Below are 24169 nucleotides of genomic sequence, written 5' to 3' on the forward strand. Positions count from 1 at the left end.
ATGTGGGTCATACGAAAATTTGTGTAATGAAATAGTAATGTAACAGATATGTGACGGGATTTTACCTAGCAACAGTACCTTGAGAGCTGCACAGGCCATTGGTCTGTATAAAGAGAGTTGCATAAGTCATGGATCTGTATAAAAAGAGCTGCACTGGCCATGGATCTCTATAAAGAGAGCTGAACAGATCGTGGATCTGTATAAAGAGAGCTGTACAGGTCGTGGATCCATATGTCATAATCATCCATAAATACTTCACATCACAGCCTTCACGGTTGCCAGTGTAACATTGCGTCACACATTTTACTGAAAGACATTGCGTCACAAATTTTACTGAAAGTGATATGTATTATCCTTTGGTTTTTCCCAAAGGGAAATTTAAGAACTTCTATTTTCTACGTCTCTTCTTTTAGCCAAGTTCGATATTGAAATGTTACCTCACTCGCCTTTCGACGATGGTGATGTTGATGGTGGTGGTAGTGGTGGTGGTGGTGGTGGTGGTGGTGGTGGTGATTGTCATTTAGAGTGGTGTAAGTTGTAGGTCATCGGCACCTACAGTTCTTTCATAATAATAATGTTATTTGCTTTAAGTCCCACTAACTACTTTTACGGTATTCGGAGACACCGAGGTTCCGGAATTTAGTCGCGCGGGAGTTCTTTTACGTGCTGGTAAATCTACCGAGACTGACGTATTTGACCGCCTTCAAATACCACCGGACTGAGCCAGGATGAAACCTGCCAAGTTGGGGTCAGAAGGCCAGCACCTCAACCGTCTGAGCCACTCAGCCCGGCCTTACATTTCTTTTGCCGGAAGTATGGTGTTATAGAAAATGTATGTATTTGTGCTGAATGAAAAATCACAGCCTATTTCCAGTATTCGACCGGGTCAGGAGTAAAGGAAGCCCTATCTAGCGGCGAGAATAGGAATTGTGCCGGCTACCGAAGCCTGTTGCACTACTCTGGAGCAATGATTAATGACTGAGAGAAGAAATGGTATTGGAGAGTGCAGCCGGAATGAAAATTAACCGGGAAAACCGGAGTACCCAGGGAAAAACCTGCTTCTCTTCCGCTTTGTCCAGCACAAATCTCACAAGGAGTGAACTATGGTAACCAGCGGTGAGAGGGCGGCGTGCTGCCACCTGAGGCATGGAGACTAATATTTAAGTTGAAATCTAGCTAAGCTAAGCGGGAAGCCATGGATGCAGGAGGCCAAGTTGATGTAGATTTCACAGATTTTAGAAAAGCATTCGATAAAGTTGATCACGATTTACTTTTAAATACATTATCTTCTTATGGACTCTCTCACAGCTTAGTAAAATTATTTGCAGCATATCTATCTGATAGACAACAATGTGTGTCTTATAAAGGATTTGAATCTGAGTATTACAATACTCGATCTGGTGTCCCACGGGGCTCAAATCTTGGACCATTACTCTTCTCACTACTTATTAAGGATCTTTCTAAATGCATACAGTATTCAAACATATTGCTATTCGCAGACGATGTAAAAAAATGTCAAAACCATTCGTTCACAGGTGGACTGTAGATTTCTTCAGAAAGACCTCAATAGCATATCACATTGGAGCGTTATTAAGAAGTTAGATTTTAACATTAACAAGTGTCATGTAATGGTATTTTCCAGGAATAAAAATACAATTAGTCACTCGTATAATATGTTGAATACTAATCTGTCGTCAGTGAATTCTATCAAGGATCTTGGTGTGCATTTTGACGCTAAATTGACGTTCTTTCTACACATATACGAATTTGTTGCTGATACGCGCAGAATATTAAGATTTATTAAGAGATGCACACGTGACTTCACAAATCCCGAGGCAATAAATTTATTATACAACTCCTTTTTAAGAAGTCGGCTGGAATATACATCGACCATTTGGAATCCCACCTTTATACTATATGAAAACAAAGTTGAAATGGTGCAAAACAAATTTCATAGATACCTTACGTACAAAATAACTAATATTACCCAAAATTTGATTCCTATGACGACTTAATGAAACAACTTGGCTATAAGTCCTTAACCAAACGACGAGTAATTGCAGTTCTTCTATTTGTATACAAATTATTTAACAATCTTATTGGTAGCTCTAACTTGCTCTCTCTGTTCAACTTGTCTGGCCCTAATCCATCTACACGTCCAAAACATGTTACATTATACTGCTCTAGATCATGAACCCAACAATATAGAAATTCACCAGTGTTAAACTCAATGAAAATATTTAATAAATATAGCAATGAGTACAGACTAGATATTTTTGCAGCTACATACACATCCGTAGTAAAACAATGTAAACAAATAACTTAATTGTTTTCTATTCTAAGTAAGAAATCCCACTTTGCTAACTCCTATTGCTAAGCTCATAACTTTAGTTATATTTCTAGTTTCTAGTTATATCATCTACATCATTATCATTATCTTCGATAACGTCACTACCATCATGTATCATTACAGTACTAATGCAACTTTAAAGCCGTTCGTAAATCATTTCAATTGTAATATTTTAAATACCTTGTTACTTGTAGCTGAATATTTATAATATTATGTTATTGAAGAAAAGTATATTTTCATTTCATTTATGACTTTATTTTACAAGGACTTTCATAAGAGATATTATAATTTTAATTTAATTTTTTAAATCTAATGTAATAGTATATGTATATGTATTTCACATCATTAGGTTTGTACCTGTTTGAAGCACAATAAATAAATAAATAAATAAATAAATAAATAAATAAATAAATAAATAAATAAATAAATAAATAAATAAATAAATAAATAAATAAATAAATAAATAAATAAAATACAGTACTAACCATTGGATGGGGGAACTGAAAATCGTCATTCACTCTAATTGTGTGAAGATCTGTACGTTGTTTTCATAGCATTTCTGCCTATTGTGCGGACTAGACACGCAATATTCAGTTGTTTGAAACGGAGCAAATGTCACTTATATTTTAATCATAAGTGGAAGTACAAAGTGGTTTCCCTCTTCCATTCGTTTTACGTCTTCGCTCTCGATCCTCTTGCTCAATGTTCCATTACGGCTCTACCGGCGACCGACGACTAATGCAATATTCTCGCTACGCGTTCGTATGACTCGTCGAATTGCTTCCGTTTTTCGCTAGATATGATGAAAGTACAGGAGGTGGCAGAAAGCACTCTCGTGTGAACACTTCATGTGACTATCAAGGTCTTCAGATATTCTAAAATGAATACGCCTACATTAAACGTATATAACTCTCTGAAACCCTGACGTAATTGTTTAGTAGTCACTGAATTATTCGCCAAATGCTTTTTGGTAGTTGCTTTACGCCACACCGACACGGATAGGTCTTATGGCGACGATATTCGCTAAATTATGAATAGGCCTACGCACTGGATACTCCACTCTAGCATGTGTCAAATGGGAAGCGTTTTGGCCTCAATATGTTACTCAGAATCGTCAAGTCAAAGGGCTGTTATGTGGTCGTGTTATCCCGCCCAGTCAAAGCGGTGAGTTCCGCGGAAAGTTTCACTGCGTTAGATATAAACTGCTCCAGTGGAAAACTTTTGTTTCATAAGAACGACCGCTAGGGAAACAGTTTCCTGTATAACAGACTATCATAGGGTATCAATCAATCAACTACATTTAGGTCTGTCCCCCAGGTGGCAGATAACATATTCATTATTTTCCTATCTCTTCCTTAAACATTATCCGGCTCCATGGCTAAGTGGTTAGCGTGATGGCTTTTAGTCACAGGGGTCGCGGGTTCGATTCCCGGCAGGGTCGGGAATTTTAACGATCATTGGTTAATTTCGCTGGCAAGCAGACTGGGTGTATGTGTCTTCATCACCATTTCACCTTCATCCCGAGGCGCAGGTCGCCTACGTGCGTCAAATCAAAAGACCTGCACCTGTCGTTTCGAACAGGTACTCGGACACTCCCGGCACTAAAAGCCACACGCCATTTCACATTTTCTTAAACATTTTCAAAGAACTTGGAAATTTATCAAACATTTTCCATTATAATTTGTTCCAATCCCTTACCCTTCGTCCTACAAAATGGATCGTTGCCCCAATTTGTCTTTTTGAGTTGCATTTTTATCTTCATACTACGATCTTTCCTACTTTTTTTTGCTAGTTGCTTTACGTCGCACCGACACAGGTCTTATGGCGACGATGCGAAAAGAAAGGCCTAGGAGTTGGAAGGAAGCGGCCGTGGCCTTAGTTAAGGTACATCCCACGCATTTGCCTGGTATGAAAATGGGAAACTACGGAAAACCATATTCAGGGCTGCCGACAGTGGGATTTGAACGCACTATCTCCCGGATGCAAGCTCACAGCCGCGTGCTCATGACCACACGGCTAACTCGCCCGGTCTTTCCTACTTTTAAAGGATCCACTCAACCTTATTTGTCTACTTATGTCATTCCACGCTGACAGCTCGAAACATACCACATGGTTGAGCATCTCTTCTCCTTACTCCCAGGTCTTTCCAGTCTACAGTTTGCAACATTTTTATAACACTACTCCTTTGTTGGAAATCACCCAGAACACAACGTGCTGCTTTCTTTTAAATGTTTTCCAATTCTCGAATCAAGAAGTGCCGGTGAGTCTCCCATACACTGGAATCGGATTGAGGATTTTAATCTCGTCGGATTAATTCTTCTTGCTTGGGGACTGGGTGCTTGTGTGCATTCCAACACTTTCATTCTTATTCAAACAATGCACAACGCTGTCAACCACCACAGAAACACGCAATAGTGATTACATCCCTCCACATATGGTTGGCGCCAGGAAGGGGATCCGGCCGTAAAAAGGCCAAATCCATATGTGTGAAGCAGTTCGCACCCACGACCCCACTGGTGTGATGAAAGCGGTAGAAGAAGAAGAATGACCTAATTGGTGATCATTATGTTACAATCCTAATCGTCTTATTGATGCCTGTCGTAAAGGGTAACTACAAGAGGCCTAAGGGTCTCTTAATTTGGGTACAGATGCCTTTTGTGGCCGTTGTCTTCCTTTGACCGATACCTTCATTTCTCGAAGTATCGGACTTTTTCCATATTGCCTTGTGATTAGCGTTAATAGAGGACGATTGCCTAGTTAAATTCCCTCTTAAAATAACAATCAATACCAGCACCACTTTTAACAATTCTAGAAATCATTTTCATAATAAATCGGTATGAACGTCATAAAGCAGTTAGTGAAGGAAATATTAATTTTTGGAGTTGAAGAAGAATCACAGTGCGAGAAGAATATTAAGAGTAAGGAGAAGAAAATGACCCATTGCCTTTCTGAGAACTTCCCTAGTAAAGGTATTTTGTATAAGCTCGTTAGAAACTGTTCATCTCTGATCTGAGGAAGAAGCTTCCATTTCCGGCTAGCTTTAACTACTGGCGAAAAGAGTCATACTGTATGTTCTCTATGTATTCCTTTACATGGTACTCTGAGAGGTTATGCAATCGTTCGTACAGGTAAGATAGGAAGTGTGCGGTGTAGGAAAATATAAAGTTCATGTCTATCCTCGAGGCGCGGCCTGTTAAGTTCGTCGTATGATTTAGACTCGTGATCTGTGCATTTTAAGTTTACATCCTGTTACGACAATAATCACCACCAACATCATAACATTAAATATCCTCGTTGAGCCTCGAAGTACCGTTATACAAAAATGTTGAGGGGAGAAATACTGACCCGCAGCACAGGTATCCCTTAGAAGGAAAACTTTTTGACATAAACTTAGCTCATTCAATATTGAACCTTAGATGACAGAACCTTTCGGGTCCGAGTTCTAAGCTGAAATATTACCATACAGCGACTTTCCTAGGTGCAACAATGTTACATTCATCGCCCTGATGTAGCTGACTGTGGAAGGAGTTGTAGCGGGAAACGTTCTAATTTCAATCTCCAGTTCTGCCAAATTATAACTACCAGTGTTGAATAATGGGATGCAGTGGTGATAGCGGTGATGATGATGATCTTGATTGTTTTAAGGCGAAGTGTAACTTGGCAACCATCCTCTTTTAGCACTAATCATGAGGGGAAAGGAGAGGTCTTATTAATGTAAAGGAAAGAAAACTCGTTGACAGATTTTTGTGGTGTGTTCTGTCCAGTTCAAGTGCTTATGCAAAATAAGGACTAGATTATTTACGGTTTCGTTCATTCTTCGTGGTGCTGCGTGAAAAAGGCTGCTTGATTTTTAACACTTTTCAGTTCGGTATGTTTATTTTTGTACCTATTATAATTGATTGCGTACTTGGTACTTGTCGATTAGTTCGTGTTCGGTGAAGTAATTCGTTTTCCGATTAAAAAATAATATTTTAGTAAGATAAGGTAGTATGCCAACGGCCATAGCCGTGTCGAAACACCGGATCCCGTGAGATCTCCGAAGTTAAGCAACATTGGGCGTGGTCAAGATTTAGATGGGTTGCCACGCGCTGTTGGTGGGGGGAGGGGAGTAAGGGAATGAAGGATAGGAAAGGAACTGGCCACCCTACCGCACGTAAACTCCGGCTCAGGTACACCTCTGCGGAGGTTCGGAGGCAGAACACACCCTTATAAGGTAGTATGTTAATAGGTCGAAAGTCTTTGGTTTTTTAAATTAACATTTTTCCTTATCATCTCTATTATGATATATTTACTACATTCGTAATTGCTAGGAGAGCAATTTCACAGATTCTTCTAATTAATGTCAAATTTATTCTGCAATATCCAGTAGTCTCTGGTTTTATTTTGTGGATTGAATTTCTGGCGTCATTAAGTATTACATGTGAAAAATAAAATTCTTTGCATCGAATTATATTTTCTCATGTAATCTGTCCATTCTTATTTGAACATATTGACTTGTTTCTTCCATGGAATTCGACATGTGTAGCAGTGTATCTAAAAGTGATGTCGACTATGCTGGTGTTATCAGTAATTGGGTACTGCGCAGTCCCTTGTTAACTGCGTATCACACCTGCATTCGACGCTGTGTTCTTTCCACGTCAATTAACACAACAGTTCAAACGCCACGTACAGGCACATACACCGCGCCTCTCTCATTTACACCCGGCAGAGTTCGCGGTAAACTTGTTGGTAGGTTCATTAAAAGTTTGGTCATCGATTTATTTCTGGTTCTACACTCACTCGCTTCTGAAGAGTGGAAGTTTTCACCTTTAACGTCACATATGCGGAAGGACTACAGTGAAATCATCCCCTTTGAACTTATATTAGAACAGTAAAATAGAGCCTGAAATCAGGAACACTGTCAAGGACTGTATCGTACCGAGCAGAGTTGGTCCGATTGAGCAGATCTGCATTCGGAAGACGGTGGGCTGGTCTCACCGTTGGTTGTCCTGTGAATGGTTTTCTGTAGTTTCCTACTTTCCTCACTAAGGTGAATGCTGAGAAAGCTCCTATTATCAGGCCACAGTCACACCCCTCTCACCGTTACCTTTCCTCAAATTGCTACTGCACCCCTCCCCACCTGAGACATGGCGCCACACTCTAGGAGAACCGCCGCACCTCTTCAGGGTACGGAATGGAAGATAAATGGAAGTTGTTTAACATCGTATCGTGTATAGTACTGTCTGTATCTAGTACCTGTGTTCAACATTCTCTAGATCATCATGCGTTTACTACAAGCTACAAAAAGGCATTAAGCATGCATTAGGTTCCTATTTTCATTAATTTACTCTGCTCACGTAACATCCTATTTTTAACGACTAGGATGGTTAACATTTTACGAAGTACGTACAGCTACTCCGGTTTATAGACTTTTGAATGATTCACAACCCCACTGCCGTCGTTCTTTTGTTGAACTCACTTTCTTCTTTTCATGACCGTAATACACGTTATAGCTCCCGTGCCATTGCCATTCTCACTAATAAAAGTACTATTTTCAAGCGGTCGTTCCAAATGTCGGTTGCCAGACTCGGTAACATACTTCCAGTGAATATTAGGAAATATAAACATTTGAAGACCTTCAGATTTACTTGCCGCAATTACTTCCTAAACTAATAGGACGGTCTGAGTGAATGACGTACGACTGTATGAGTAAATGGCTATATTTTTCTTAAAGTTAGACAATGTACGTATACCTACATTAGTTAAATTAAGTTGCATTTGTAATATAAGATTACATTTATTGTTTTAATACATCATAATAATATTTGTATATTATTGTTAAGATTTTCAGGAGCTCTGACTTCGCTATTAATGAAGATATTTAAAATAATAATAATAGTAATAAAGACGGAATGTAGTAGAGGTTTGAATCTCTTTAAAACGTCTCTCCCCAATGAAGGTGAATCCTCGTAGCTTAGTCCAAATTTGTTCTCCCCGCCTCTGTCACTGGTGTGATGATAGAATATACCGGTGGTCTACTCCTGTACAATAGCTCCAAGGGAACTGTTCAAGGCTTAACATTTCCATCCGACGGATGCCTTCATTCCATGTGAACACTGCGGTGAAATTTGGAATTCAATCAAGGCTTTTGGCAAGCAGTACAAGTAGTGAATACTTGTATGTTCTGGGACAGGGGCTCTTGCGTATACGTGGGCTCTTATTGGACTAACACGGGAGAGCTGCGCTAGGGCACCTGAGGCAAGATGGAGTCTGTCGCAGGGGTTCTTGCGTATACATGGGCTGTTATGGGACTAACCCGGGCGAGAGCTGTGCTAGGGCTATTCGCGTAGTGGGATAATTTGGGGTTTCATCCTCTTAACCGGAGCCCTTCCCAACTTAAGTCTGGCGCAGGGGCTCTTATGGGACTAACCCGGGTGAGAGCTATGCTAGGGCTTTCCGCATAGTGGGCTAATTCGGGGTTTCATCCTCCTAACCGGATGCCCTTCCAAACTTAAGTCTGGCGTAGGGGCTCTTGCTTATACTTGGGCTCTTATGGGACTAACCGAGGGGAGAGCTGTGCTAGGGCTTTTGCGTATTGGGCTGATTCGGGGTTCCATCCTCCCAACCGGATGCCCTTCCTAACTTAAGTCAAGCGCAGGGGTTCTTGCATATACATGGGCTCTTATGGGAATAACCCGGGGAGAGCTGTGCTAGGGACCCCGAGGCAAGATCGTGGACATTGCCCTTACTCTGTCTGCTTTGTTTTTTCTTTTCATAACCGGATCCCCTCCCTTTCGACTCTTGGTGGAGTGATGTAACAACTATAGCATTGGCGAGAGGGTGATGGAATACTGCTGTAAAAAACAGCTTAAATGGGTACAAGGGGCTCTTAAATTCCAAGCGTGGTTTAGCGGCTAGAGGACTTCGAGTTGAGTCTGGCATTAATTACAGCTGTTTAACTTTCTGTGAACATTGTAATTTGCGGAGTATTTCACATACTTTATTGATTGAGCTGATTTTCTCTTGCCTTTATGTCCTGAAAGTGAAATAAATAAGCGGTACTAAATAAAGTTAATGTTGAATATATGTAAAAAAATGTTACATTCTTCACGTAATATGAGAGATATGCAATATTAAAAATAATACGTTAAAACATGTATAATGAAATTATAACCATGCCAGAATCCCAATTCGCCGACCTTCTTCATACTCAGCGGTTTAAAACTAAATGAATGAAATATTATGTAATTACATTTGAATCCGGCCCCTGTTAATTAGGCATTGCATAAGGCTGGCTGAAAGATTCACGGAAGTCGCGAAGATAAGATTGCATCCGAACCTATTAGTGATTGAATATGTGGGCTCTATTAATCACTATTATCTTCGTATTTGTATACTACTTTATCACGTAAGGAAGTCTATATCGATAAAAACAACTGTAACGAGTTGTTGGTGCATTTCAAATTTGATTCGCAAATAAAGGGAACTATCGGATTCACAATTTTGATTTAACTACGGTAGGGATCCGTGGAATAATATCAGATCCATTATTCATCCTAAGCAAGTTCATTAGGAATTATCTGTGACATGAATGCGGCTCTTAGAAGGGAGATGTAACATAAGAGCTGGGGATTTTCGCTCCTTCTAGCGCTGCAATTAGCCAAGACGTCTAGAGCCATTATTCTTGAGGATTACATGAGCCTTAGCATCTTTACAGGAGACAAATAAGAGGTCATAAAGACAACTCAAGTCCTATGAGATTTCGTTTCTTATGACGAGAGAAGATACAGAGGAACCAATGGTGTTACAGAAGGTGGGCTATTTACACATGAAACAGGTTGCAGGAATAGTTTAAACATGGAAGTGTAGACTAATAATAAACCCAGTGATAGTTATTTACGGGATTTCACCTTTACCGTCGCGTTCAAATGCTGTATGATACGGAATCCGTGAACACATAATTCATTCCGGTAATCATTTTTGACAATTTTTACGACTGTAATTTCAGTGATAACTGCTAAGTAACTACATTTATGTTAAAAATACTTACAAAAACAGCTCTTTCCAGTTCGTCTAGCCATTCTACTGAACCGATTTGTTTCATCCTTTCTTTATTCTCTCCAGAATTACCTGTTGATGAATCGCCAGGCACTGATAAGTCTCGTAACTAAAATCAACCTCGAGTAATCCTAATAATTCTAAAATCGAATCACGGCATGATCACTCCAAAATTTCCAGGCGATGGCTTGCCTCCAGCCCGCAATACATTCAATACTTGGCGGGTTGCACACAATTAGAGAGCAATATATTTAAGTAAAGACATCGCTGAACCTGCAATTTCAGTCGAACTTGTCCACATATGACTTAATACTATCTGAAGGAAAGTACTGTGGAGTTAAGACACCCCTAGCGGTGGAGATGGGGAGGGAATGACATGTAAAAATATTGGAAAACGACCTGTATTGAAGTTGAATGCATATTTATCGTGGTCACTGAGATGAATACTGACACTTCGGAATACATTTAAGTCCAAGTTCAGCCACCATCGGCATTGAGGTGAGAAGGCTTTGAAAAATAAAATATCCAAACTGACCGAGATTATGGACAATTATGTGTATGTTCCAGCATAGCTCTCAACCGAACTTGTAACACATATGACTTATCAGGAAAATATTCTTTGAGGGTTAGACACCCCCATCATCTATACTTTTGGGGGTTGGAAGGGAGTGACATGTAAAAATAATCGAAAATGACAAATTTTTGTTGGAACCAAATTATTCAGGGTCTCTGAGATGTATTGTGACATTCTTGATACCGTTTGAGTTCAAGTTCACCTCCATCAGCATAGGTGACAAAAAGGGTGAAAAATAAAATGTCAAAAATGACCGAAATTAGTGTTGAATCCGCAGTTTTCGGGTGCACCAGGCCTTCCAGTTGCAGTTATTTCACTGGAAATTACAGATGCAAGCCTAGTGTTATGTTCATAATTGTTTTATATGAAATTTAAAATATACTTACTTTACGTATATATTTATTATTCACTGTGAATTTCCTTTGTCGGTTATAAAGAATTTTCTTTTTTCCATCCATAAAGAGGAGAGTATGGTTCTCCGTGAGGAATTCGAGAACAGAGACTAAGTTTATAACAAGTAACTAATCTCATGTTTTAATCCGTATTGAAAGTATGTTTAGTTACAATAAACAATGTTTCATTATAAACCACCTATTCAATACATTAAAATGTTGTTACAATTCGAGTTTCACCATTAATTTTAAGTTATAAGCGGGACATGTTTCGCTCCCTTATAGAGCATCATCAGCCAATCTAGAATCTCAAAGGTAGGTTTACGTTTACAACTAATGACTTACTATTTGTACATTTTACAAACTTAAACTTATTTTACTAACATCACAGAAGTCAGAATCATTGGTAGCGTGATTATTAACTAGAATTTAATAGTGAAAAATTGATAAAAATACGTTCATGTATTTCCATGTATTTTCATTAATGGTGAAACTCTAAATGTAACAACATTTTAATATATTGAATAGGTGGTTTATAATAAAGCATTGTTTAATGTTGTGATAGTACATATATCACACCCCCCAATTATATGTAGAAGTTAGAGATATTATTGTCAGTATTCGATTTATTATTATTAGTATTATTATTATTATCATTATGATTATCAGTATTTCATTTGTATATTTTGCCATTTATATTGGTAAGCTGGAAGATATCCACATATGTAGGTATGAGTAATTTGTTTTGCATGAGTGGGAAAACATGGCTTTAATAACTCTGGTAATTTGAATGAGTCATCTGTCTACCCCAGTGTCTGTTGTGATGTACTTGTGTCAGGAAATTCCATTACTCATGTATATATCCCAGCCTGATGAGATAAGCTTGTTGTTACCAGGGAAAATTTGGTGATTCATGTAAAACTCCCGAGAGTTTGTTATTGTCTTGGGAGGAAGAAGTAGTTCAGAGCTTGGTCTTGACAAGAGGTTCACTCATGATTGGTGGGCAAGCACCAATCAAGACGTCTCATCTGAGAGGAGGGGGATGTTGATGTCTATAAAGGTTGATGATACGGCGGCAACCCGGGAGATGGAAAAGACATTATAAGTGACATTGTAAGGAACATTGTAAGGGTGATTGTAGAGGTGATTGTAAAGGAACGAGAAGGAAGATAACTACAACTACAACTGAGGCACTGTACGGGAAGGAAGTGGTGCTGATACACGGTACTGGAGTGACATGGCTGCAATGGACTGGACTTCAAACGTTCGTGGAGCGTAGTCGTGTTATGTTTGTGGAAAGTGGCTGATTGTGGAGAGTGCTTGCGCATTAAGTATTGTAGCACTTGTGGCGGCCTAGCATTATATGTTGGTGAAAGCTATCTCAGACTTTCCATAAATTTATATGTTGAGGATCGACAGACGTGTGTATATATCTTTACAACAAGTGTTAAAATATGTGAACACAGTAGTACAAGGTACAGTATCTGTGTGATGTGATAACTGCCGATTATGAGAATCGGTAAGTCGAATTGATATAGAGACAGTGAAGGGTATTTATCTTCATACATGTACATTGTTCATCGGACTATCTACATATGGTAGCTTAGTTCTCGCTTTTGTTTTCCCACGGTTTTCATTATTATTGTTGTTGTAAATATGGAGTCTTCCAGCAATATTTTATGTGTGTATTATATGTATAATGTTGTATGTTGATGAGGTGCTCATGCACGGAATTTGTTCAGAATATAGTTAGCTATTTTAGAATCAGTGTTATTGATAAACCTAGGTGCAGTTCCTACCTAATTAGTCGTTTTCAGGAGGTTAGGTAAGGCCTGCAGCAGATGTACCAGTACGCAGCATTATGTACACGCCCTGGGATATAAAGTCTATCATGCTCTTATCTAAATTCGAGGAATCCATTCTGGTGAACTCTGGCGCCCATACTACGGACATTTCGGTTAATTATGCTTATTAATTTTTAAGTTTTTGAGTAATTTTATTTATATATTTTTATTCATGATTTTATTTATCAGTAGTCATCAACTTATTACAATTGGCTTCCCAACGTGTGGCTGAATGATTGGTACATCTGTTAGGCTTATAAGCGTAGGTGCACTTGTCAGGTGTGGTTGGAATTCTGCGAACTATGTCAGTGAAGTGTTTTATATGTACGTGATATGTATGTTAGAGTATGAAGAAATGTTGTAGCGAGTCGAGTATTATAAAATTGAGAAGTAGAGAGGTTGTTAAAGTTGCTGGTACTAAGAATCAGGAAAAGAGAAGTCAAAAGAATTCCACCACATTGAGTCTATCGAATTTAAGTGAGAGTAGCGAAATGGCTGATAGTAAGAAAGATCAATCGGCAACGATATGTGAGGAATCTAGTAATCCGTCTCAAAATCAGAATGTAGGGGTTGTTAAGGAAACGGTTGAAGGGGAGGCTTTAACTTTTAGTATGATTAAATCGCTATTTAATGAACTGTCCAGTAAAATCGATAATAATAATGTTGAACTGTCTAGTAAAATCGATAATCAGAGTGTTGAATTAAATTCAGTGAGTGTTGAGCTGTCCAGTAAAATCGATAATAATAATGTTGAACTGTCCAGTAAAATCGACAATAATAATGTTGAATTGTCCAATAAGATTGATAGTCAGAGTAAAGAGTTGAAGAGTGAATTGAGTTTTTTAAGCAATGAAATATACAGTATTAATAGTGAATTAAATTCAGTTAGTACGGAACTGTCTAGTAAGATTGAGAATCAGAGTAAGGAATTAAATTCAGTGAGTGTTGATTTGTCTAGTAAAATTGATAGTTTAAGCAGTGCTGTGAATGGTAGAATAGATGAATTGAACCAGAAGTTTGACCATCAAAGCAGAGACATTCAGGAAGTCAATAATAAGGTTGAATCTCAACGCTTCGAATTGACTGAGAAAATCGAATGCCGATTTAATGTTGTTAGGAAGGAATTTGTTGAAAACAGCAAGGAATGTGCTAAGAGAATAAAAATAGTGGAAGATAAAGTCGAAGAAATAGATAGAATTAAAACCAGCCAGAATGTTTTAGCGAAGCGAATAGATGAAAAGACTGAGAAATTGGAGAAAGACCTCAAGTCAGTAGAAGGAAATGCCAGAACGGTAGTTGAAGAAGGAATTAAAGCATGTCATGTAAAGTTAAGGCAGGAGATCAGTCAAATCCAAGTAGGTAGCAGCATATGTAATAGGTACGTTTCTTGTACGAAGGACTCTGAATTACCCAAGTTTAATGGTCGGCAGTTTAATCCGATGGAATTCTTGAAAACGGTGGAGAAACGGTTTTCCAAGAATCTTGACGATGGTTTGATTGAATGGAGTATGGTTGATGAGATGTTGGATATTGCATTTGTTGGAGAAGCGAGATCCTGGTTTCAAGTTTATAGACAGGGTATTTCGAGTTTGGAGGAATTTAGGGAGAAATTTAGTTCTAAATTTTGGAGTGAAGCTATTCAGGGAAGGGAAAGAGATCGCGTGCTATTTGGCAAGTATAAACCTCAGGAAGGTGTATCTATGACGGAGTATTTCTTAGCGCATGTTCTGATCAGCCAGAATATTGAAGGTCTAGCATCGGAGAGAGATACAGTCCGCCAGATGTTGAGGCATTTTCCTGAGGAGGTCGGATTAGCTGCATGTATGCAGAATATTGTTACGATCAAGGAATTAGAGCAGCTGTTAGAGAGGTTTGATGCTTTGGAAGGGCAGGGGAGGACTAGGCAAAGTGAAGGTAGAAATTACGGGGATAATGGGAGACAAGGTAATCAGGTAGCGGGAGATAGGAATAATCAGAATTTCAGTCATTCTAGGCAAGGGAATCAGGGTGGTAATTCCGGAAGGGGAAACAGACAGTCTAATCAAGGAGGTAATCACCAGGAATATTATGGCAGAAGACCTAATCAAGAGGAATCAGAAAGTAGGGGGCGTACGGATCAAAGACCTCCAGATCAAGTGCAGAGACATAATAATAGTGAACAGTCCACGTCAAGTAATTTAAACCGGAATCGGACTTCTTAGTTGGGTCAGATAGGCAGTCCGATACCGAAATTCCTATTCACGTGATGAAACAGGTAAGTTATGATTTAGACGTGAAAGAGGAATTATTGTATGACCATGTGTTTTGTGTTCAGGGAGATTTTGTGTATAGGGGGCGTGATGAAAGTAAGAAAGATGTGTCGGATGTCTTACTTTGTACTAGTGGTGATGGTAATAGCGGTGCTGCGATCGATAATCTTGTAGAAGTTTCTGAAATTGAAAGTGAAGTTTTTTGTGAAGTTGATGAAGGTTGTTTAGTAAGTGAAGAGTGTTTACGGAGTATACATCATGAGGATGTTTTTGTTGATTTAAGTTTACATGAGGAGAGTAAAGTTAGGCCCATTATGTGTGAAAATGGTGACTTTGAGATTAATGAAACTTCTGATAAGAGAGTCGAAAGTAGCAGTGTTGTTGGCATGAAAGTGGTGCAAGTAGGAGCTGATATGGAAGGTGGTGAAGATGGATTAATTGTTGGGTCATTAAGTAGTAATGACATCAATTTCAAAGTGTATTATGGTAAGAATTTCAGTAATAGAGTGAGCGTGTGTGAGAATGGAAGTGTGCGTGAGATGAAAGAAAGACTGTTAAAGCGAGTGCGTAATGTTTTATTTAATTCTGAGAGATGTGTGAATGATGTGAACGACGTGCTGAGTGATATCGATGTGGAATGTGTGAAAAAGTATGTGATCTGTTTGCTTGCATTAATTATGGTTTTGTGGAAGAGTAAACGTAGTGAGATTCCCGCGCATTTCAGAAAGAGGGATTTCCTTTTTATGAATGTTCCGAATGAAAGTTTGTATGATTCTTGTGTGACTGGATGGGATGAATGTTTGTGTGTGAGATAGAGTGGATTCTAGACGTTGTTAGTTTTTATTGCGGTACGCATTCCTCGCTTATCGATGCCAATGTTAAGTTTATGTATAGTTTTTTCATTGTATCAGGGTCCATATACTGTGGACAGTAGAATAGGCAAGTATGCTTATAGGCTCCTAACCACTGACAACAACGTTCTTGGAACATTTAATATCTATAGCCTTCGCAGATATAAGAGAAAGGATCTGCACCTTGGGTGTATATATTATCAATTTTATTTTGTGTGTACAGTATCAAGAAGGGATTGTGTTCAATGGTATGTGAAACAATCAGAGTTGTGTGTATATAGCCATATTATTATTATTACTGTTTGGACAAATTGTATTTCGTGTGTGCGAATACAATGCAGTAGACGCAATGTATATATCATTATTACAGTTAATTATGTGTTCAGTTATGCCATTATAAGGTTATGTATGAAGTTCTGTTTTATGGTGAATCATAATATATGATATCATCGATTCACCAAGGGGGCGTTATGTGATAGTACATATATCACACCCCCCAATTATATGTAGAAGTTAGAGATATTATTGTCAGTATTCGATTTATTATTATTAGTATTATTATTATTAGCATTATGATTATCAGTATTTCATTTGTATATTTTGCCATTTATATTGGTAAGCTGGAAGATATCCACATATGTAGGTATGAGTAATTTGTTTTGCATGAGTGGGAAAACATGGCTTTAATAACTCTGGTAATTTGAATGAGTCATATGTCTACCCCAGTGTCTGTTGTGATGTACTTGTGTCAGGAAATTCCATTACTCATGTATATATCCCAGCCTGATGAGATAAGCTTGTTGTTACCAGGGAAAATTTGGTGATTCATGTAAAACTCCCGAGAGTTTGTTATTGTCTTGGGAGGAAGAAGTAGTTCAGAGCTTGGTCTTGACAAGAGGTTCACTCATGATTGGTGGGCAAGCACCAATCAAGACGTCTCATCTGAGAGGAGGGGGATGTTGATGTCTATAAAGGTTGATGATACGGCGGCAACCCGGGAGATGGAAAAGACATTATAAGTGACATTGTAAGGAACATTGTAAGGGTGATTGTCGAGGTGATTGTAAAGGAACGAGAAGGAAGATAACTACAACTACAACTGAGGCACTGTACGGGAAGGAAGTGGTGCTGATACACGGTACTGGAGTGACATGGCTGCAATGGACTGGACTTCAAACGTTCGTGGAGCGTAGTCGTGTTATGTTTGTGGAAAGTGGCTGATTGTGGAGAGTGCTTGCGCATTAAGTATTGTAGCACTTGTGGCGGCCTAGCATTATATGTTGGTGAAAGCTATCTCAGACTTTCCATAAATTTATATGTTGAGGATCGACAGACGTGTGTATATATCTTTACAACAAGTGTTAAAATATGTGAACACAGTAGTACAAGGTACAGTATCTGTGTGATGTGATAACTGCCGATTATGAGAATCGGTAAGTCGAATTGATATAGAGACAGTGAAGGGTATTTATCTTCATACATGTACAGTGTTCATCGGACTATCTACAAATGGTAGCTTAGTTCTCGCTTTTGTTTTCCCACGGTTTTCATTATTATTGTTGTTGTAAATATGGAGTCTTCCAGCAATATTTTATGTGTGTATTATATGTATAATGTTGTATGTTGATGAGGTGCTCATGCACGGAATTTGTTCAGAATATAGTTAGCTATTTTAGAATCAGTGTTATTGATAAACCTAGGTGCAGTTCCTACCTAATTAGTCGTTTTCAGGAGGTTAGGTAAGGCCTGCAGCAGATGTACCAGTACGCAGCATTATGTACACGCCCTGGGATATAAAGTCTATCATGCTCTTATCTAAATTCGAGGAATCCATTCTGGTGAACTCTGGCCCCCATACTACGGACATTTCGGTTAATTATGCTTATTAATTTTATTAAGTTTTTGAGTAATTTTATTTATATATTTTTATTCATGATTTTATTTATCAGTAGTCATCAACTTATTACAATGTAATTAAGTTTATAACTCCAGAAAATTGCGTGCTCCAGTGTATCAATGAGTGTATGGTCGAATGAATACCTAGTTATTTATTGAAGCAAAAGTAACCACGTATAGAAACATCCACTCTAACTTACATTCTGCAAGGAGTATGAATAGTGGAGTAAACTTCTGTTCCTTCAGTGAACCCTACTCTCTGTTAACCTAGGTGATACTGACTTGCTTTACAGTTCGAATAATTTATTGAGAATGGATTACTTCCGAAAGAAAGTTGGAGAATTATATAATTGGGTTATTATACGTTAAATTTCAGAAGTTCAAGTTCTAACAAACACCAAAAAGTGAATATAAATGTTCTTGTTGCATTACTTTTGAAGTCTCTAGTACCACGGTACTAGTAAGTAATGAGTTCATTGCAGGGCTGAAATATTCTCCACAGTTTTAGGAAGAGCATCTTGAATTCTCTTTTTCTTCAGTCTTCAGGCTTCCAATTTATTGGAAATAATGGCTTGAGATAACGCTCTGTCTTGCGATTTACTGTAGATTTCAAGGCGTGACCATCATCCAGAATCTGCAGTAATCTTATAAATGCATTTTGCTACGCATTTCATTACTTATTTTCAGTCCTTTATACTTCTGTTATGGATTTTATGAACATTACATATCTTGAAGTATCGGTAGCCTTTCTTCAGTCCTCAGTCCTCGGTCTTTGTAATCTTTCCTCAGTTAAGCTTAGACTCTCATTCTTCACAATATCTTTCTCATTCTATATTTCAGAGGCATTCACTGTCACGGCACACCAATATTTTTCAATTGAGACGAAATATGCACCGTTAAAGGAAACTCTCAATAAGATTTAAGGGCATAAATTCAATGGTATAACTTTTATTCAGCATAAAGCACGATTCTTTATAAGCTCAGTTTAGAATACTGTGTTACAAATATGTTATCAATTTGAGTATTTCCCAAATTTCCTTTGTTTTTCTAGAGGGTATTTAAATCAATCGGTTTATATTCTCTAATGTGAACTTACATTTCCTAGTTCATTACTTCGATAATTTTCTGGAACAATACGAAATGTAACGGGGGAAAATGAAAACGGAAGTGAGGCCAGAGGTTGAAATTAACAAGGTTAATATCCAAGGTAATGTCTAATGTTACACCAGCACTTGTCCCACTCTTTCGCTACATGGCGAATACCCTGCTCGTAGAATTCCTTTGGCTAAGAATGGAACGAGTTGTGAACTTTGTCCATGATTTAATTGTCCGAGTAGAAGAGAAGACCTTCAACGTCTTTATCAACATATCAAATGTTTGTAAGTCGTATGGTGGTAGATTAGGGCTATGAAACGTGGAAGGTCAAAAAGGTCTACTCAAATAGCTTTCAAAAACGCAAGAAACAACAGTGAGTGGTACGTGCATCTACCATTCTGTGGAGCTTGGGATAAAGTTAGTGTAGCTCGGGGTCGCGATGTGACAGCATGTATCACAACGTATCGATTGTTTTTTCAGTAATATAATAGAGATAAATACCGGCCAATTACTGCTGAGAAATGGAGGACAGGTTGACGATGGCGCTTCTGATGGCAAAATCTGTCAACCCGGCGCTAAATGAAAATGGTAATGCGTTTATTACAGGAGAATAGCAAATATTTAACAAGCCCACTAAATTAAACTGATCACATTTAAGTTGTATTAGATGCCTAAACTGCCCACATGAAGACAAAAGAGGCAAATTAAAACATCTCACTTAAAAATATAATACTTAATAATGTATATATACTAATGTAATTTTACAAGGATATATCTTAGACATTTCTTGATGCATAATTTTCACCCTTCATTTCGCGTTCATCATTTCAGTATGTTGAATATCCCATTTCAAACCGTTACTAAGGAAACAAATTGGCACATTCCTTACAGATGCAGTTAATAGAAGCGATATTTACAAATTGTATTATCTATTATTTCGCTTTAACTTGGGATATGAATTCATAAAAATAATTAAAAATATAATTAAAGACGTATGCAATATTACTATATGAAACACTGTAGCTGCATATGGATGTTAAAAATCTGGCCTTGTCATATTATTATGTCATAATCCTTGCATATCCTACATTGCCTTTTTTATCAACACCTAACAATGCATGGCGACAGTGATTATGTAAAATAAGGTACTGCATAATCAGCCATATTACGTTAATTAACCAAGTTAGTTGGCTGAGTGGTTTGGCTCGCACATCTGTAACGTCACATTCCGGAGATCGTGGGTTAGAGTTCCACCATCTGCAGCCTCGAACATTCGTGGCTTCCTATTTTCACACTGAGCTATCCAGTAATACGGCTACGGCTATTACCATATACATATATACACGTATGTTTTATTTTATTTAATACTCCAGGTAAATGTCTGGGATACCGTACTCAGTATAATTTCATATCGTACACGTTATATTAAACAAAGTACACGGATAATTCCTGTCAGTTAGTTTTATCATTTACCTTTACGATTCATTTAGGTCTTATACTGGTAGGTCATTTCTTTAATGTTATAATATGATGGGATTGTACTTAAATCTGCCCTGAAACTTAAGGGCACATTGTTTACGTTTGCATTTAATCACTAATCTGCTTACACAACCAACGTCACTGTAAATCGCATACCAAGTTCAGATGAAAGTGTTTCCGGACTAGCTATGTAATGCACCAGCAGAAGGTACCACAGGTTTGCGTTAACAGCCATGTTGACCTTCAACCTAGATCAGGCAGTGTGGCACTAGACATAGCTGCATTAACATCGGTAGCCGTTATAGTGATATTTCTGTGAACAAATGTGTCATTGACAGAAAGGTGGAACAGGTAGCAAACGTTAAATTGTTCATTGAACTGGGGAAGTCAGCTACAGAGACACTGAACATCCCTCGGCAAGCTTGTCGTTGTCAGCGGATGCAGATTCGGGATGCAGCGGCTGATCCGTCACTCTACTGCTCTGCATTCCGAGTAGAGTGAGCTTCGGCTTACTGGTGACTACGGCTCTGAATTGCCTCAATAGCTCTGAAGTCTGGAGGTGGAGAGGGTCTGATACTCACCGTCGGCTACCCTGAAAATAGTTTCCGTTATTTTCTACTCTCCTGCACCAAAGTGAACGCCGGGACTGTAACCTGTATAGGCAACAGCGGCCAACCCCTTCATCTTCTCCTAACATCTCCTTCACGAACAACTGAACTTTGCATATCTTATTTAATATACTACAGGACCTCAAACAATTGTGTGTACAGGATTCTTTTACAGTACCGGTAATGTAGCTGACAATTCCTCTTCTCCAATGACTTTATTTAGCCTTCTGAAAAATATTAACATTTCTGTTAAATCTCTCCTGTCTGGATATAATCTTGTGGATGTTTCTTGAGTCTTTTTAATTTCCACAAACATGTTCAAGTACTGAACACTCACACTTCATATCAATGATATTCAATTATATTGTGCTGTTTTTAATTGTTAGTAGTAAATTATATTGTAATTTCAGTTATATTCCAATCAATTTCGATAGTTACAAGGATGTTATCAACACGATAACGTTGAAACCGACAATTAATTTCATTAAAAGGATGAGGGGACCTTAATAAAACGCTGTACAATCATTTAGCTTCCATTTCAAGATTTAAGTTCCTGAAATTGACACGGAAGTGTCTAATAGGATACAGGATACACCTGGACGCGGACAGCCCTCGCGACCAGCTGAGGCGAGCACGTTACCTTGAGCTTTCTGTGCCAGACAGTTAACACATGTTCCTTTGAGAGAGCAGTCATGAATTTTCTGGAGTATCCATTGTATTATTTGCGTGTAAAAGGTTTCTCTGTTTTCCATGAAATAACTTCGGAAGAGGGGGAGATGGGTCGACATGAATCGAAGTAATTGAAAATCGCCCCATGGGTGCCAGCATTGTCTCGGAGTCGCATGTGAAGAGAAATGCGAAAGTTATAGTGGAAGAAGCAATGCCTCATCTGCATCATCTGAAAGAGAAGACAGTACGCCATTGCCAGGGACGAGAGGTGTTACGGATCCGAGTTCGATCCCCGAGTCTGATTCCCGTCAGTCCATAGAATTACGCAACGGAGAAACGTCGAAATGCCTACAAAATATTGCCTTCAAAAAACTAAGGAAAACTGTGAAGAACAATCAGGTTTTAAAGAGCATATCCGTTGTGCGTGGTGTCAAAAATATGTGTGTTTTCTCAAGCCATTAACACACCTCACTTATGTTTCACATTCGTTGCATAACAATAAAGTGACCTTGGCACGCGGTAACCTGCGTTCTCCCTGGGTATATCGCTTTCTAGCAGAACTGCAACTCCACTCCACCGTGTGTCACGCCAGCAAGATGCAAGGATTGTCCAATAGCTGCGTTCTCACACGAATTTTTGATAAAGATTCCGACACTTTCCAGTTAGAAATTGCAGCTAAACTTTTGTACATTTCTATTTTGTGATCTACTCATCCTCCCAACGAAGTTGTATCGTAGGGTTCGATGTTAGCTTATCGATAGTTCCTTTGTGATCTCAATGGAAGCGTCTGCCAGTTTGCGTTGATTGAAATGTTTCTGTATTCTTTCTGATCTCATTCTCAACCTATTCACCATAGCTTAGCCGATCTTCCTGGAAAGTTCCAACGACTCACGTATTCAAGTAAATTTTCACACAGTTGAAATCAAGGAGTGATCTCTTTTTCAGGTTACGGGTAGTATAACGTCGAGTTAAAACGGTTAATGTGATAGGATATCCCAGTTAATCTCGTGCAAACCTATATTAGTTTTATATAACAAATTTTTACTTAAAATCATTTTACCTAGCTGCTCAGTACGTACGAATTAATTTCTGTGTGGGAGAAAATCGTGGTATGAAATTACTTCGAAATCCAGCAAATGACAGACAATAAATTTACATATATGAATATTCCTCAAAAACCTTCTATGCAGTCGGTTCACCATCCTACACTTCACTGAATTATCCCACCTCCGTGGAAATTACTACATCACCTTACACGCTAATATTCAATTTCTGGTAAGTCAAAAAAATGACCCAAATGGTAAGGAACATCTCTACGTACTTTCGAAAGTATATTTAAAGTGGCGGAAGCCGGCTATAATTTCTTTCTTTATTGTGCATAGGACGTCCAATTATATCTCATGCTTCAAACATTATATTGATGCTGGTGACCTCTTCGTTTGAACTAATTATTTCAGCAAAGTAGTCGATCAGATAAATATTTGTATCCTCCCCGTTAACCGCAGTTATTGGTCAAATGCAAAACATACTTCCATTTTAGGAAAGTGATGTTAATTATCTGCAGGTAAAGAAAATTTCCACAGGTTTGGCCTACACGATATGGTCCGTATCAGATAACGAGAATCGTGGTTATAATATCGAATATTTTAGCGTGAAGTTTTGGTGGTTATGGTCTGATTAATCCTTGTCATAGACATTGGCAGGGAGATAGAGGTAAGAACATTACCACACTAAATTTCGTATTGATTATCAGATCTTGTATTCCCGTTCAGAAGATCCCCATTGTAATAGTATATTTCAATTCCTATGTCTAAGAGACAATAATTTGTCAAAGTATAGAATAAGAAGACGTGTTTTACACTCAAATAAATCTACTTCCATCAGACCCTCGTACATGATAACGTTTTAGATCCATCCTCTACTTCAGCATACGATACTGCAGCCAATGAGATTAGAAAGAGAGGGCCTAATTCACGGAGTAAAAGTATCACAGACTTAAAGGAGTGAAATTCCTAACTTTTCTGATTTTTATGCCTCGGAATTTCTTATAACTTCAAATAAATCCTTTTAAGATGTCATAGCAGTTCAATTGTTCGTTATCCCTATTAGATGAAACACTTTCACC

The sequence above is a fragment of the Anabrus simplex genome, chromosome 6, assembly GCF_040414725.1.
Source record: "Anabrus simplex isolate iqAnaSimp1 chromosome 6, ASM4041472v1, whole genome shotgun sequence".
Classification (NCBI taxonomy): Eukaryota; Metazoa; Arthropoda; class Insecta; order Orthoptera; family Tettigoniidae; genus Anabrus; species Anabrus simplex.